Source organism: Protopterus annectens, chromosome 7.part0 (genome assembly GCF_019279795.1).
Source record: "Protopterus annectens isolate FY-2018-M chromosome 7.part0, PAN1.0, whole genome shotgun sequence".
In the NCBI taxonomy this organism is placed as follows: Eukaryota; Metazoa; Chordata; order Ceratodontiformes; family Protopteridae; genus Protopterus; species Protopterus annectens.
In genome coordinates this window covers 1798559212-1798577797 of record NC_056739.1, presented here as the reverse complement: position 1 = coordinate 1798577797, position 18586 = coordinate 1798559212, and positions in this window count along the sequence as shown.

Below are 18586 nucleotides of genomic sequence, written 5' to 3'. Positions count from 1 at the left end.
TTGATGTACCACATGACAGTTGTGTTGTCTGTCAGAATCAACACCTGCCCTGGAAGAAGTAACTCCTTGAACGCCATCAATGCAAACTGGACTGCTAACATCTCCTTCATGTTGATATGTAGATGCTGTAGTCTGGCAGGCCACTTGTCTTGTATCCACTTTCCATTTAGATGAGCTCCCCAAGCAGTGTCCGAGGCATCTGTCGTTAAAATCTGACTCGCCTCTGGCCGGGTCACAGAGAGTCCCTTGTTTAGGTGACATTCCTGAGCCCACCACAAGAATTCCTTTTGAAGGCAAGGTATTATTTGAATGACAGTGTCCAAATCTTGGCAGTGCTGTGTCCATACATTTTGAGATACCATTGCAGCTTCCTCATATGCAGTTTGGCATTGGGAAGCACCAGAATACAAGATGCCATGAACCCTAATGCTTGAAGGACTGTCCTTGCAGTCAGCACGGACTGATGAGATAGTTGATGGAAGTAAAGTGACAGACTCTTTTGTTTGTCCGGGGTTAAAAAGGCCATCTGGGCTGCTGTATTCAGTCTCACACCCAGAAAGCACATGTCTTGAGAGGGTACTAGACTGGACTTTATTTCGTTCACAGAATACCCTAGGCATCTTAGCACTGCTATGACATATTCCAGATGCTGTAGAAGGTGTTCTTTTCTTGAGCCAGAATCAGGCAGTCGTCCAAGTAAGGATAAATTTGAATGCCTTGAAGCCTGAAGTAAGCTATCACTGGAGCCAGAACCTTTGTGAATACTCTGGGCAGTAGATAAGCCAAAGGGCAATGCAGAGAACTGATAATGAAAATCTCCAGTTCGAAACCGCAGATACTTTCTGCAACTTAGCCTTATGGGCACATGAAGGTAAGCTTCCTTGAGATCCAAAGTTACCATCCAGTGATCCTTGCCCAGCAGAGGTAACAGTTGCTGTAACGTCAACATCTTGAACTTGGGAATGTCCAGATAAGTGTTGAGGATAGATAAATCCAAAATTGGTCTCCACGTGTTCCCCTTCTTTGGTACTAGGAACAGGCGAGAATAAAATCCGAAGCCCCTTTCCGACACAGGGACTGGCTGAATAGCCCCTATCTGGAGTAACTGAGAAACTTGCTTGAGAGCCTCTTTTCTTTGTGGAGGAGGAACATCTGGCATGCCTTTGAAAGGGGGCATTGTGCGGAAATAAAATCTGTACCCGTGATGAATGATATCCAGCACCCATCTGTCTTGAGTGATTAAATCCCAATTTTCTTTGAAAAGAGACAATCTTCCTCCCAAAGGAGCTGCCAGACGAGAGTCCACTGGCAGCTGAAAAGGCAGGTCATTGGTTCTGCTTACGAAAGGACTGACCCCTGCCCTCACCAGAAGTCTGAGCAGGTGAACTGTCTGATCTAGGCCTAAACGAACCTTGAGCCCTGCCCCTACCACGTCTAGATCTACCCCTAGACTGGGAACCATAAGCAGGATATGTCCACCCTTTAGCAGGCCAATTTCTACTAAACTTCGGAGGTTGCACCTGCAAAAAATCTTTAACAGTCTGCATAGACTTAGCTTTGTCCTCCATTTTCTTTAAAACTGCTTCCACAGGCGGTCCAAACAACACATCAGACTGTAAAGGAGCATCCAAAATCCTGGTCTTAACATGCTCAGCTAAATTCTGATCCTTCAACCATGCATGTCTGCGAAGAACAGAACTAGTAGCAGCCACCCTCGAGGAGGCCTGAACAGCATCAAAACCACACTGCAAAGAATGCTTACCCACTTGTTCAGACACATGAACCAAATCCAGCAATTCTTTACACTCAATACCTTCCGCCAAAGCATCCACCTTAGATTTCAATTGTGAAAGGAGATAATTCTGATATTTCAGCATATGAAATTGACAATTCAACGCCCTCATGGCTAGAGTGGAAGAAGTATATACTTTCTTACCCCACCTATCCAAAGCCCTTGCCTCTTTATCAGAGGGTACAGGATTTTTAACAACAGAAGCTTTAACACCTTTAGGCCCCTGAGAAACAGTTTCTGGGTCCGCCCTGGGACTCTTAAACAAATACTTATGAGCTTGGGCACCCTATAATACCTATCAGGCTTAACAGGAGCAGGAGGCAAGGAATCAGGGTTCAGAGAAGCCTCTGCAAAAACATCCTCCACCACATTCAACACAGGAGGAATAGCTAAGGGCCTATGCTGAGGCAAAACAAGAATTCCCTAAGCCTTTTCTGGAGTCAGAGTAATCTTGGCCTTCCCATTTAAAGTGCTCCCTCATGGAGTGAAGAGTCTCTGAAAATGAAAAATCCTCAGGAGGAGAAGCTGAAGGAGTGGAATCATCCACATCAGAATCAGAATAAGCAGGAAACTCTTGCAAGTCTTCCACAGAAGACTCTGAAGCCTGTGAACACTGTTCAAAACTATCAAACTCCTGTTCCACCCTAGGCCTCTTATCAGGTGGGGCATAGAACCTCTAATCAGAGTAATCAAATCTTCAGCCATTTTAAGCATATGTTTCTTAGGCACAGAGCCCGAAATGCTAGGAGAAGCCCCTACAGAAGCTGAACTTGGCCTTCCTCTAAAAGAAGCTCTGGAAACAGAAGGAGAGGCCCTAACTACCTTGGGAAGAGAGGGAAGAACAGTTACCTGAGAAGCCCCTCAGCCTGGCCTACTTCCTGAGAGGGCACATCCTGTAACAGTAAAGTATCTGCCTGAGACTCCATAGAGACTCCTGGCAAAACCTCTGGCTCCCCTGAGCCTTCTAAAGGACCGACGTCCGGGACTGCCGGTTCCTCACCCCTAGACTTCACTGTTTTGTCCTTGCGCTTCTTAGATGAAGCAGGCGCCGGAGCATCCGACGGCATAGTATAATTGCAACGCTTCCCAAACACTAACCTAGCACAATCAAGCCTCCTCTTAATAGTGCGCTTATTAAATCTAGCACAAGAGCGGCAACCAACAACGTCGTGTTCAGGCCCTAAACAAGGTATACACAAAGTATGATAATCCCTATGCGGTATCTGCTTCCCACAAGAAATACAGTTATTCACTTTTTCTGACATCCGGTAATATACTGAGGCAAGAAAACCAAAATGTTCCAACGGGTTACTTAGCCAACTCTGTACTCGGTCTGAAACTCCGGTTTCGGAAAATCTCAGAACGCCAACCTGCACTCGCAAAATTGCTTCTGCATCGGACCATGCGGCAAAAAAGACTGAGGAAATGACGTCGGTCATGCGCATTAGTACCCTGACGTACTGACGCCAGTCTAAGGCGCCATGACCGACGTCAGCCTTATACTCTGGTATTCGGGCCGACTGGGACGCGGACTATACCCCAATAGTCAGGACTGCAGCAAGGGAAGACGAAGAACATCTGCAACTTAAATCTTCAACAGCAGAAAAATAAAATCTGACTGAGCCAGACTCATCGCACAGTGCCTCCTCCACCTCTGGAAAAGACTGCCCTTGCAGATTAAGTAGGGTGATACACTTGCATTCCTCTAACAATTCCTAGATTATCAAATGGGTACCCAGAATTAATTCCAGGCTTGACTCCTCTTAGAGAAAGGGGATATGACCAAACAGTGGATACTGGCAGGGTATAAATTGTCATAAGATACAACTACTTTGAAATTCCTATGAACCCTTTGAAGAAAAACAAAAAGAAGGAATGAAATGCATATATGTTATGTTTAGAAGAGGGGTTATGAACTGCTGATACAAAAATAATATTTTCTAAACACAGAATCGTTGATGCAGTCTCTTTAAAATATGACAGTATATTTTAAATACCTTAACAGAATCAACTAAAATTCTACAACGGAGATTCAGGAAGCAACTCAAATTCTTGCACATGCATGCTCAACACATATATCACACAAATATACACACAAATCAAATCTCATATAGCAATAAAAATAAACCAAATACTTGTCCAAAATTCATCAAATGTGAAACAGAATGACTGCATGTCAAATAAGTAAAACATTTTGCACAAATTAATCCCCTCTGAAAGAAATTACCCAACCTAACATTCATTAAATAGACCTGAAGTAAAACAAGTTTAAAAGGCATAAAAACCTCCATCACTCACTGAAATAACTGCTTACACAAAGTGCACTAAAAACTGGCAACCAGTAAAATGAAATATGTAGTATAAAGAATTACCCCACTTTAAACTGTAAAATACTGTAACAGAAGTACACTAAATACACAGTTTCAACTTATTTGCTCTTCCTCCTAAAAATTACTTTCACACATTAATTCATCACAATATGAATGAGTATCTTTACAAATATAAAAAATGTTCACTTACCTTTAACATTTACTTTATTTTAAAATAGACTGGCTCAACTGCACTGGCCACAACTCTTCTACCAACATTAACCTCCATGGGTTTACCCAACTGATCTTATCCCCCAACAGAACAGACAAAACATCCAAACGCCAGTCCACGCTGGATTGGATTCTTACATTTAATCCCTCCCTTTCATCCCAATCAGGCTGCCTTCCAGACAGTCTGAGTGACCACCAGCCAACCTACCTGCTAAGATCCAGAACTCACCATTTATGTCAAACATCCTTCAGAGTTGCTAGGAACAAAAAGAACTTTATTAATAATTTTTTCTCTTCTCTAAAATGTTGCAATTGGAAACCACTGACAACTCTCTCTCGATGAAGCAGTCCACTACTTTAACCCAATCTTCTTACAAATGTTAAACCTCCATGCACCCACCAGAACCATTAGAATAAAAACAAACGCCCAGTGGCTAACTAAAGAAACTAAATCCATTCTCAAAGACAGGGATAAAGCTTGGATACAATTTCACAAAAACAAAACCCAAACCTCAAAAGAAAAATACCTAGAACTCCAGAATAAAGCCAAGAAACTAATCAAACTAGATAAAAATTGCATTCTATCAAAACATACATGAAAAATTTGCTCACAGCCCACAAACATTCTGGACCACAATAAGCTCTATAATTACACCAGGAAAAACCTCTACACCAACACCAGTAACTACAACCAGGACAACATACCCACACACTTTAATACACATTTCACAAAAACAGTTCATGCCACTGCAGATATCCTAATTATGGCTGATTATCCTATCCTAGCACCCAACCAAATTAACACTAACGATCAGGATAATTCCCCCAACTTTAACTTGCATCCAGTGTCTATCAAAATAAATTTCAAAACTCCTCCATAAATTCAAACTCTAGCTAACAATCTTCCAGCAGATTTCCTTCAGACAGCCACAGAGGCCACTGACTATCTTGTTGCCATCCTCATTAATAGATCCACAGCAGAGGGCAAGGTGCAGTCTATCTGGAAAACCTCCGACATAATTCCACTGCACAAAGGAGGCAACTCCGTAGAACTCAATAACTACCGGCCCATTGTAATTCTATCACCATTATCAAAAATATTAGAAAGTCATTCACACTCAACTGATGCACTACCTCCTAAATAACTATCTATTATCTAAATCTCAGCATGGCTTCAGACTCTTGCATAGTATCACCACAGCATTACTGCCCTTTACCAACATTCAGCCAGCACAGAAATAGTGGGAAATATGTTTCGACTGTATTTCTGGATCTATCTAAGGCTTTAAATATGGTCAGCCATAATATGCTTCTTAGTCCAGCTGTGTCGTCATTCCCCTTGGGAAAAACCCGGTTCCCTTGAATTACCACATCAATGGTAGTCCACCGAACACAGAAGGCGTTATAACAGATCTACGAACACAGGTTGACAACAACCTCTCTTTTGACCACCACCACATTGCCACTATGGTCAGAAAGTCCTTCTATGTGGCACATCTCATTATTAAGGGTTTTGCATCCAGGGAGAAAGAGGTCTGTCTCTCTCTACTCTTCCCTCATTAAACCAATCATCAAGTACAATGCCCCATTTGGCATGTACCTCACTAGACACCTGCAACTGGAGAGGCCACAAAACTACCTCACAGAAAGGATTCTAGGCCTTAAATATTTGTCCTATATGGACAGACTCAAAAAACTCCAACTATTCTGTGTCTCATATCGCCTACTTAGAGCAATCTCTGCTTGACTTACAAAGCCATGTCTGACCCAGCTCTGTTAGAAATGCTACAGCTAAAGAAATCCCAATCCCTCGGCACCACATGCTCCACAGACCTCAACCAAATTACCACAATCAACAGAACATGCTGGAGGGACAGGTTCATAACCCAGAAACTGCCCATGCTGTGGAGCAGACTTCCCATACCTGTCAAGCAGAGCATCTCACTGGTCCTCTTCCAACAGGAATCTTAATGAGTGGATGGGAAATAGAAAATTCACCCCGGGGATCACTCTAGTGGCTCTACTCGACAGAGGCACTAGGAACGAAGGTCGGGTGGCACGATGCCAGGGTAATCCTATGGGCTAGGCTTGTAAAGGCTTTAAGGCCATTAGCCTAGTACACACCTATGAACCCTTAATATCAGTAATATTATTGTTTAAAAGCTACCTATCAGGACAACAGCAAGCAGTCTAATGGCAAAACCAAGTGTCTGCTTATCTACCAGTATTCTTAGGGGTTCCTCAAGGATCTATCCTTGGCCCACTACTTTTCTCATTATTTACCAACCAGCTCCACACCTAATGCATTAGTAGTACAATACGCTGATGATACCACCCTTATGTGCATTGCGTCTACCTTAGATGACCTTCACTCCCTAACCCAAAACCGTTTTACATTAGCTGAAAATTGGTTCACTAACTCCCACCTTATTCTCAACCCAAACAAAACTACTACTTTTCAGCCCATGTAGATCTCCCCTCCTGTGATAACATTTATCTTATAATGTCCAACAATAAAACTATGATCACCCCAACCACCCACACAAAACTATAAGGTGTTCAAACTGACAACCACCTCAGATTTGACATCCACATATCCCAAAGTATCAAGAAAGTACACAAATAAACTAGGCCACCTCTATCGTAACAAACAATTCCTCACTAAACATACTAAAACCATAATTGCAAGGACATATCTCTTATCTACCCTCCTCTATGCTTTCCCTATTATAACTAATCTTCGTAAGGCTAACCTAAATAAACTACAATCTTAGCTAAAAATTGGTTCACTAACTCCCTTTTTTAGGCAAGGTTCAAAGGACAAAACCACCATTGTAACAGATATAAGCATGCAAAATCTGAAGGTAATGCTACTCAATGCTAAAAGTCTAAACCTCAAAATGCAATCTCGCAAGGCACTCATAAAAATGGAGAACATCGATATCTGTGCAATAATAGAAACCTAGTTCAAGGCTCGAAAGAGTACCCCTCCAATACCAGGCTACAAATCTTACCACACTTTTCGGCCACCAAACCAAAACACTAAAGGTGGAGGAGTGTCCCTATTCACAAAGGATATTCACACATTCAGGTTAGTTGCCCAACACAATGTATAGCAAAATAGATGGATCTGTGGGAGCATTACATGAGAGATTTAAGCACAGGGGATATCCCAGTAAGATAGTGAGATATTTATTAGGACTGGAAGGTGCAAGAAAAGAGACTAGGGAAGGAGAAGAAAGGGTAAAGCAGGATAAGAACTGGCAAGCGGCCATGCCCTTAATCTTTACAGCGGACAGTGAAGCTATTAAAAAAATTATCAATAAGAATTGGAGAATTTTAGTGGCAATTAAAGAAGTTAAGGCTGCAGTGGGAGAACAACCCATATATATTAATAAAAGGGCTAGGAATTTTAAAGAGATTCTAGAAAATAAACGTACACCCAGTAATAGTAGAGTTAAGGGTATGTATAAGTATTTAGACTGCAAAGAGTACAGATTTATAGCAGAGGGACCTTATGCCGAAGTACCTATGAAAAAACCATTACAGTGCCAGGTAGGTTTACATGCAGTTCAGAATTTGTGGTATACATGGCAAAGTGCTTCTTTGGAAAAATACACCCTGTCGTTGATTTATACCAGCCTGGGGGACGATCGGCCTTCTTTTGATGGGGACATATCCATGAGATTGTGTTCTATCTTATCAGTGAGGCTGTATGGATTCCCTTCTGGACGTTTTTTTTCCACAGAAGTATATTTTGGTGTCTTCACTCATTCTATAGTGGACAACTTATTTTGATATGAGGAGTCCGGACTTTTTGTTACTGGTGCCAATTGGTTATCTATATTTATTTAAGATTTGCTTTGTCTTCATTCAGTTGTTGTTGTGATAGTTAGTTTTTGTCAGTCTTTTTATTAGACCAACATACAACAGGATTTTTTCTTTAGGATTGTTATAGCATATTACAGTACAATATACCTTTGTGTCTAATTTTAAGAATAATACAATAATGAATAATCAGGTTGATTGCTTTTTCAGATTATATTGTTTTGTCAACTATTGTGATGCTGAATCCAACCAAGCAGACTAATTTGTGGTTCATATAGGTTTGGCTCTAGTAATAGTATACTTAATTAACAAATTTTCTTCTATACAATTTTAGCCAATGTCAATATTGTTTGGTTTTCATATTTATACATTTGATTTTGTATATATGTTTACATGAACAGGTTTCCTGGTAGCCAGATAGGGAATACTATTTAGAGTAATTTGGTATATGTGACTATTCCCAATTTTTTACCATTCAGGCACAGGACATACTTGTATACACATAAGTATATTGTGTATTTTTTGGTAATATTTAGGTCTATTGACCAGGGGACTAGATTATTTATACAATAAGATTGTGGGGGTTATTATTTTTCATCATGTCATACTCTGCCGGGTTTGGCAAGAACAGTGAACATCCAGCTTCCGATTGTATTTATTAGTAGCTGTATTTGGATCCTACCACATCTATTTTCTGTCCTCTGAATACTTCTACATTAACAATTTTATCACCATATTGGGTTTTCTGACTGCATTCACTATCCTGAGGTCAATTTTATTGCTCTAGTTACTGATATTGGATCCTGTACATTGGCTTTTGACGTCTACATATACCAAAAACCTTCTTGTTCTTGGAGTATTGAATTTAGACCATCTATAATTTTGGCCAAATACTTTCTATTGCACAGTAATTTTAATACCGAGATTATCCATCCTAATAATTTACAAAAGGACGCAGCCCTGAATACATTTACAATTTGTTTTTTTTTTGAGCTGTTATTGTCCTTTTATCAGTATCATCATTTGTTATTGGGACTTTTCTTGCTGACGTAGCTATTTGTATTTGGCTGTTATTGTCAGCAGTATTAAACACACCACAGAAAATCTTTTTTGTTTTTACTATACAATTTTTGTTCTTTTTGAATAATGGATCTCTCCAGCTTGATCACTGGTCTATCCGCTGATAGGGAGGACCTGGGAGCATTTGGGCTGGGTTCCTCTACACAGAACAACATGAGTACAAGTGACCAATTGGGTCCTGAATCCACCTGTGCAATGGCTTTTGAAAAATTACATAAACATCTTAGATCTCTTAGATCAAATGTTTGGCATTCTAAACTGTTTAAGGCGTATATTGCCAAAAGTATAACTCCAAGAGGTTTGAGAATACGTATACAACCCCATGTGGGGGAAGTTGATGAAGAACTCAACAGTCAATGATCAAGAATACAACAACAGGCCACTATGGCTTTTGTTGAAGCTTTATCTAAATTTCATGATCGGGCAATTGACAGGGAAATAAATGCAGTCACCAAACTGGTTAGTAAGGTTAAACCATTTGAAGGAGAATCCTTTTTCAACAAACAACTCAATAAGGTAGCAACAGACCTAAATAATTTAGAAGAACAACTTAGGACTAGGAAACTCAAAAAATTCCAAAGAGATCAAGCAGACTACCAAAGTGCAAATCCTTTTTCTTATACCAGGAAACATGTCAGATTTACATCGTATCCTACAAAAACTCCAAAAAGGAAGAGACCCCGACCCATTCTTAGGAAACGGAGTGCAGACACTACTCATCGACAGATGATATTTCATCCTGCACTGACAATGAGTTGCAGGCAGTATCAGGCTCACCGTCCCCCAAAAGGACAGCTGGACCAATCCCTTTAGGCCCAGATATCAGCGTGGGGGGCGCAAACACAGAAGGCATACACAACATACAAAGTCTATTGAAAATGGCAATGCAGAATTGAATGTCAATACAAATGTGAATGTTTTAAATTTGTCTGGTTTAGTTTCGTCACCCATCCATCTGTCAGTTCTGAATAAAGGTCTCACTTTTATACCGGGTTTCATGGTTCCTGAAGACATATTGGCCCAAGATGTGATGTCTTTTAGTAGGAATTTGAATCTGAAATTATATTTTGGTAATACAGATAGCAATTACAGTAAAGACAAATTTGTATATCACAAATCAAGTTTTGCTCCTCCTATGCATCCTATGGTACATCAGTTCCAGAATAGCATTCTCAAATACCTTCATTTTTCCAGCTCTGATAAACGTAAATCAAATAACATTACCTTAGCTGAGAAACAAGCTATTCTGGAACTACAGAACAACAGAGACATAGTTATTATCTCTGCTGACAAAGGTGGGGCTGTAGTATTACTAAATTGGTGTGATTATGATAATGAGGCCAAAAGACAACTTTTGGATCAGAGATATTACTCGGAAATGCCCATTAATCCAACTTTTAGGTTTAAAAAACAGATTGAGGAGTTCTTGGTTTGGGCTACAAATGAAGTTATCATTACTAATGATATTATGCATCAGCTTATGATTCAAGATCCGTCATCTCAATACATCTATTTTCTACCCAAAATTCATAAGGACCCTGTAAATCCACCCGGTAGACCTATTGTATCAGGGAAAGGGTACATTACCGAACCATTATCTTTATACCTCACTAAACATCTGAAGTCTTTGTTATATGTAGTACGATCATGTTTGCAAGACACCACCAATTTTTTACAAATTATTTCAGACACTCAACTTGAACCTGGTTGGCTCATGTGTATGCTTGATGTAAGTGGCTTATACACCAACATTCCACATCAAGCAGGTCTGGATGCATTGGCTTATTGGCTTGAGGTGGCGGGTTTATATCAACCAGATTTCAATTCTTTTCTGTTTGGTTTAGCAAAACATGTTCTAACCAACAACGTCTTCTTTTATCAAGATACTTGTTATTGGCAAACAAAAGGCACAGCAATGGGGGCTTCATTTTCCCCGATTTATGCGGATTTATTCATGGCCTACGTTGAAAAATACATTATTTATGATTGCCAAAACAATGTTTTTCTTTAATATATTGATATCTGGAGACGTTATCTGGACGATTGTTGGATGGTGTGGAAGGGAGAGGAGCAACAATTAACCAACTTTATATCTTATTTGAATAACAACATATGGGGTTTACAGTTCACTGTACACTATGATTTGAATACTATTACTTTTTTGGATGCATTAATAAACAGACTACCTGATCATACATTAGGTACAGAAGTATTAAGGAAGTATCCCCAGTACAACACCGTCCTCCATGCCTCCAGTTTCCACCCGCCACATATTGCACGTAACATTCCCAAATCACAATTCATAAGAATAGAGCAGATTTGTTCTCACGATTCTTCTTTTCAGCAACAGAGAAAGGACTTGACCAGCAGGTTTAGATCCAGGGGCTACAGTATGGGACATGTGGTGAAGGCCAGTAGCTATGTCAATGCACTTGATAGACAGGAATTACTGAGTTATAAAGATCACACAATTACTGCACCACAACCCATCAGGTTTGTAACCACCTATGCCAGGAACTCGGATACTTTGATCCAAAGTGTGCACAGACACTAGAACATCTTACAATGTGATCATGAGGTGGCTAGCATTATACCAGACAGATGTTTATTTTCTTTTCGCAAAGGTAAAAATCTAAGTTCCTGTTTCAGTCACTACAAACATAGTAATGTGAACAATCACTTACAATATTTACAGACCACACTGACTGGTGAACCCTTGACGGGTGGTTTTCCTTGCAGCCATTGCACTAATTGTGATTATGTATGTAAATCAAAACAATTTTCAAGCAGAAATTATGCTCTGGTTTATGACCTAAATTTTTTTGCCAATTGTAGTAGTGATTGGCTTGTATATTTGGCCACATGCACTTGTGGCTCATTCTACATTGGACAAACTTCCCGTCCATTCAGACCAAGAATATCGGAACATATTAGCAATATTAAGAACAAAAAGGCTAATAATGCACTTTATAAACACCATTTGGTACAAAAAACTGCCAAATTTTCTTTTATGGTTATTGATATTATAGTTTCATAGTTTAGTACTAGGCTATCTGGCCTGGGGCATTTATAAGCCTAGCCATAGTGATGTGGCTTTCGCCACCCCATGTAATGGTACAAAAGTGTACAGAATAGATTTAGAATACTGTGCCTCTGTCTAGCAGTGACACAGTGAAGAAACTATTTCCAGGGGTGAGAATCAAACCTTGCACCTTGTGACCGAAAAGCATACATCTTAACCACTGTACCACTCGGCCTAAAAGAGAATCGATCCAACAAGACAGGTTGGCATTTGATATTAAGTACTAAAGAAAAGAAGTGGATTGTCAAACTAGGGGGTTTATTCCCACCTGCTCTTAATGAACAATTTTAGGAAGAACCAATGAGCTCTGGGATGGGTATATTTAAACAACAACAATTGATTTGTTTCACACTGAGGAAGGCTGTGATATTGTCCAGCCGAAACCGGTCTGTTTTTTGTTGTTTTTCGTGTTTATTTATTAATAAAGTTTTTTCAGGTCACAGTATGCTGGCTCTATTTTTTGGTTTGCTGGTATTTTGGTTTGAGCCGTGCATTCGTCTTCGTGCAGGAGATTTCTTTTAGATGACACATGACAAAGTGCCTAGCATGCAATTCCTTCCACATAGGAAAAACCAACAGATCACTGAGAATTTATTTATTTATTTTATTTATTTGCAGTTGGTTTACCAGGATAGTCCATTGGGCCAAAATGAACCCGTTTTCAATGGAGTCCTGGGGAGAAAAGCTCCAGACAATATAGATTACAGTAGGTATTAGACATAATTAAACATTGTTAAAGTCACAGTAGGCAAATACAAATGCAATGCACAACAATTACAATTAATGTAAGTGTTAAAAAACTGATGGCAGATTATAAGGGATTATACATAAATTCAAAATTCTACTAAAGTTATTTCATAAAGAGAGTTCAACATATGAGAGTGTAGAGTATTCTTACATATTCAGTAGTAATAAACAGGGAAGTGGGAGTTATGGACAATGAGAGAGAGAAATCAAGGGTGTGAGCAGGAGTAAGAGGAAATGGGGATGTTCAGTGTAGTTAAGTAGGGTGGGAGCAAGAGCATTCCCACTGGGAAAGTAGGTGTGAATGAAGAGATTGTTTGAACATAAAATGGTTAGAGGTAGTATGGATAGATGAAGGTACAGAGTTCCAGAGGTGAGCTAGCCCATGTGAGAGAAGATATTTGCCAGGTGGACGGGTTGGTTTGTACACTTAGGAGAAGGAGAATTTATGAACATTGTGGTGCTGCGGTAGCATTGTCGCCTCACAGTAAGACGTTGTCGCGTTCGATTCTCAGCTAGAGCGTCTTCTGTGTGGAGGCATACGTGAATGGGCGTGCCTTCGTTGAAGGTTGTGTGTCAGGGCTGGTAACTCGGCACGTAAAAATCCCCTACCAAACATTAGCGGATCAGAGTTCCGCTGTAGCGACCCCTAACTGCGATAATCCGAAAGACGCAACAACATTATGGAATAAAAAAGAAAGATTACAATAATACATTGTTTAAACATACATTAGAATGTCCCAAGTGTCCAAAGTTTTTGTTTTCAGTAATAGACTGTTTCTCCTGATTTCAATGGGGGAAATAAGGAGAACTTGAATATGTTGTTGCTGTTGGTCGCCACAGCGGAACTCCGGTTCGCTAATGATTGGCAGTAGATTTTGACGAAACGCTGAGGTGCCAGCTCGACGCCCAACCTTCAACGAAGGCACGCACATTTACGCATGCATGGCTTTCAAACGCTACCCAACCGCAGGGAGGACATGCAGACTCCACACACAAGGCACTCCCAAGCACAGCCGAGAATCGAACGGGAGAACCTCTTCCTGGAGAGCTTGAATATAAAGAGCTTAAATGGCAGATTATCCTCAATGCTTATAACAAACCTGGTCTTAATAGTGGGGTGAATTATAAAGTTGTTTTACGTAGAAAAGCAAAATATAATAAATGCAAGAAGAATTGCATTTTCTATAAGTGTCTCCTAATAGTGTTTTTAGTTTGCTATTCATGTTATTTGTATAAAATATATTGATTGGTTAATTGAATAGTATTTTTTTGTTAATGAAGGATATTTAAGAGTTTGCCATTATCAGTGTTTCTGATGGACATTTTCATGGCCGAAAGCGTTTAAGCCTGTATTTCTGGCAATAAAAGGAAGTTTTCTTTGTGATTCACCACTTGGCAGCTTTTGCAATTTATTGCAACACCTTGCAAGTACTTTTGTGTATACTACATAATGTATGTAATGTGGTGATCATTTGTTAAGTTACATAATCCTAAGTGTTATAGTATATTTCACAATTAGGTCATTCAAATGTACATAAGATGGAGCTTTTCTCCAGAGCTGCTGCTGTGTTTTCTGGATTTTCTCCAACTTTCCCAGTAAATGACAGCAAGCAAGAGAGTAACAAATAAATAAAATGTGCCTAATATATGAAGGTCCAGAAAAGGTAGCACTCGTCTTTAGATAAAGCAAAGCAACAACAGTTAGTCCAAAACATCCGAAGTACATAAAAGAAAATTTATATCAGATTTACAAAATAAATCACACAAGAACTAAAGTAAAATACAAATGCATCGGAAATATACAAAATAAGTAATTACTTAGCAGTGCATAATAAAAAAGAAATGAAGTCCAGGGTATGATATTTCTCAGACTTCATGCAACTACTCTGTGGCTCTAAACATTTCAATTAAATATGCAGTGCTATCCAGCTACGTCTAAAAAATGCACACAAGTCAGTGTTTTACCCTAGTTAAAAATACACAAATAAAAGTAAAATCCAGAATAGACTACAGTTACATTTTACTGTACTGGGCATGTGCATCCTATAACCAAGCAGATGTACAGGAAATCTAGCAAAAGTGTTCTTAATTATGTTGTTTACTAGGAATAATTTGACTGTCACAGACAAGTAATCTGGGAATCCTTTTTATATATACCTCACATAGATTATCTATTTCTGATAATCATTTATTGGCCACTATAAACATATTCACTGAAAAACATCTCTGGATGATCTCAACTGAGATCACAATCTGATATACAAACCAGGATTTTGCAATATCATGGCAGAGCTGGAGAGGCACATTATGCAGAAGTAATAGTCATTTCAACCATTCCACAGCAGAAAACAAACCCAGCAGATGATTTTAGAGCACCCAGACATCTACTAAAAGCTGAAAGAAATGCACAGACTCAGTAGCTAGTGAGGAGTGAAGAAGCAGTTTGCCCCGGGTATGAGAAATTTAGCAGGTTTGACCAGTAGCTCTGAAGAAACGAGAATCAGTCCCTCCCTGAAGGTACAAAAATTTACTTTCTGCATTTAAGCAGCCACAACTGAATGCCCATAGCTGCTTAAATGCATAAATGATAGTGTGTGACGACAGCAAAGAGTGATTACATTGTACATAAAAACTATTTGAAGGTGGTGCCAATTTTAAGCAAAGAGGCTAGCTAATACATTAAAAAAAAACACGTTTTCACTTGTTTGATACAAAATACAATATCCAAGGTCCAGAAGAATGAAGTCATAATTGAAGCCAGGGAACTACACTAAAACTCAATTTATTATACATACATTGATAGGCAAGTACTAGGATAGCTGCACTTACGGGCCATTTTCAGCCTTGCTAGCCAGGGAACACAGCACGCCTGTTTTTAATTTTGGATGACCGCTTTCGATAATGAAGTATTAGGTACTTCAGATATGAAGAAATGAACACTTCATTAATGAAAGCACTCACTAAAAATTAAAAACCGAGATGTGCTGTACTCCTGGCTACCGTCTTTTTCTTATTTACAGTTTCTTATTTTCAGTTTGTTTTCTCAGCTGAGTTTTTCCATTTCCAGCCTAGCCAGTTTCCCTTTTTATATTCAACTTAACCTATCTCATTTGGTTACAGATTGGCCTTACCCTTCCCATGGTTGACAATTATACACCCCTAATTAGAATAACTGGGATCACACCATGCATGGGATAAAGCATTTAGGAGCTGTCTTTTCCTTTTAGTAGTACAGGAGTCGGTCCTCAGGTACATTCTAGGTTTCTCATTCACAGATCAAGGTTGTGCTTGAATATGGAGAAGGATGAACTTTGTTTTATGCTGTTTCACAGCAGCAATGTATTCTGCAAGATACACCTATCCCCCCAAAACCATTCTGCTGATGTTGAAAAAGAGATTTAGATCCCTATACTGAGCATTTCTGATACCATTTCACTTGCTGATGTGTAGTAAACCCATCAGCACTGGGTCGGAGGATGCCTTGTATGGAAGATACAGGTAACCTCTTAGCAGTCTGTAGGTCACTGAGTACAGGGGTCAGGGACTTGAACCCATCGATATAGAACAGGATGTTTAGGTCTTGTATCCTTTTACAGTATATCTGTGGATGTTCCAGTTGTGTGAGCCTTGACAGATGCATGCCAAGTGGGGCATTATACTCAATGACTGGCCTAATGAGGGCTGAGTAAAGGGGTCAATGGCATCCCTAGATTTAGACACAATCCCTTTGTTTATAAGCTGCGCAATACAGAAGGTCTTTCCTACAACAATGGATACATGTTGGTCAAAAGTTAGGTCACTCCGCATAAGTTCCAAATCCCAAACTGGGACGACTCAAGTGCCTATTGTCAATCTGGCAGTTCTCAACGCTAAATGACCTCCCAAATGAGGCAACAATGCACTTGTAGCACCAATTATTTATTTGGGACAATACCTTCCTGCAGGATGGATAATTTATTTTGGGATTCAAAGACTGCTCCTAGCTTGCAGTCGTCTGCAAATGTAGTCAGCCAGAGGCTATTCATATTAGCTTTTACTTCAGAAAAGTAGATATCACATGGAAGACATCACAGCACAGAGCTCTGGGGGGACTCCACTGGTAACTAGTGTCTTTAAGGCAGTAACTTCCACTATTTTGATTTCCTGCATGCTTTCTCTTAACCAGCTGCCCATCCAGTATGTGACAGAGGTTCATTCCCAGTTTATTTAAATTATCTGCTACGCCTGAGTGAATTACATCAAAAGCCTATTATCATCGAAACAACTAGTGCTATTAAAATGTTAGTAATGTAATTTTACCTAAAGTTTTTAACAAAACATCTAATGCCTCTGCAATGCACCTCTATATGTCAGTTCTTCTGTATCATCCTTTGCTGAGCAGTTTATTTTGTATATCTACATTTTTTATTTTCTACACTTCATATGAATTTTTAGTTCTTTTTCTATTAAGGTATTCTAGACTATTCACTAATAATATTTTATTTTGTGTACTTCATATGTATCTGAAGTCTATATGTGGCACTTTGGTTCTCCTGTAACATCCATTGTGGGTTAGTTTTGTAAACATTATATGGGATGTGGCATTTTAAGGATTTTCATTTGTTTGACACTTAGGTATGTAACTGTTAAATAAGAAACAAGTATATTTGGATTACGGGATTATGGGCGGCACAGTGGTGCAGTGGTTAACGCCTCACAGCAAGAGGTTCTCCGGTTCGATTCTCGGCTGGGTTCTGTGTGGAGTTTGCATGCTCTCCCTGTGTTCGCGTGGGTTTCCTCCGGGTACTCCGGTTTCCTCCCACATTCCAAAGACATGCATCTGGAGCATTTCTCCCCGGGCCTCCACTGAAAACAGGCTCTGTGGAACCTAGTTGAACTTTCCCGGTCAACAAATGATAAATAAATAAATAAAATAAAAAATAAATATTTATTTTTTTTTTTCATTCTTTTTCTAAAATGAGGTGCAAGAACATGTGGAAAGGAGGCCGAGCTGGGGCACAGTTTGCATGTTTCAGGTTCAGCCCACAGACCACAGCACCTTACTAATGTCTGCCATAGGTGCTCAGAACTGGATGCTATTCATAAATTGTGGGCGGGGCTTCCTGCAAGGCTGATGACAGCATGTGGAGATGTCATAGAAGGTGTGTTTATGTCATAAGTGCTGAACATTCTAGTGTGTTTAGTGAGTTGTAAAGACGTTCTGACACTGAGCAGCAAATTGGCAATTCACAGCAAATCAGGTAAACATATTGGATTTTACTTGTAAGCATTTGTCATGATTAATACACATCTCTTCTCATTGATGTGTGTTATTATCTCTAAATCAGTGGTGTGACTGCATGCAAATTAAACCATGAGTTTTTTTTTTCAAAAATTCAGTGGTGAATGTTATATAAGTGCAAGAAGTTATAAATGTTTCAGACCGTCTAGTGAACAGGATGCGTGAATTGAAATGAGTTTTAGCATATTTGTTATGACTGGTAAATGAAGATGAGTATACAAGTGGGGAAGGTTAAA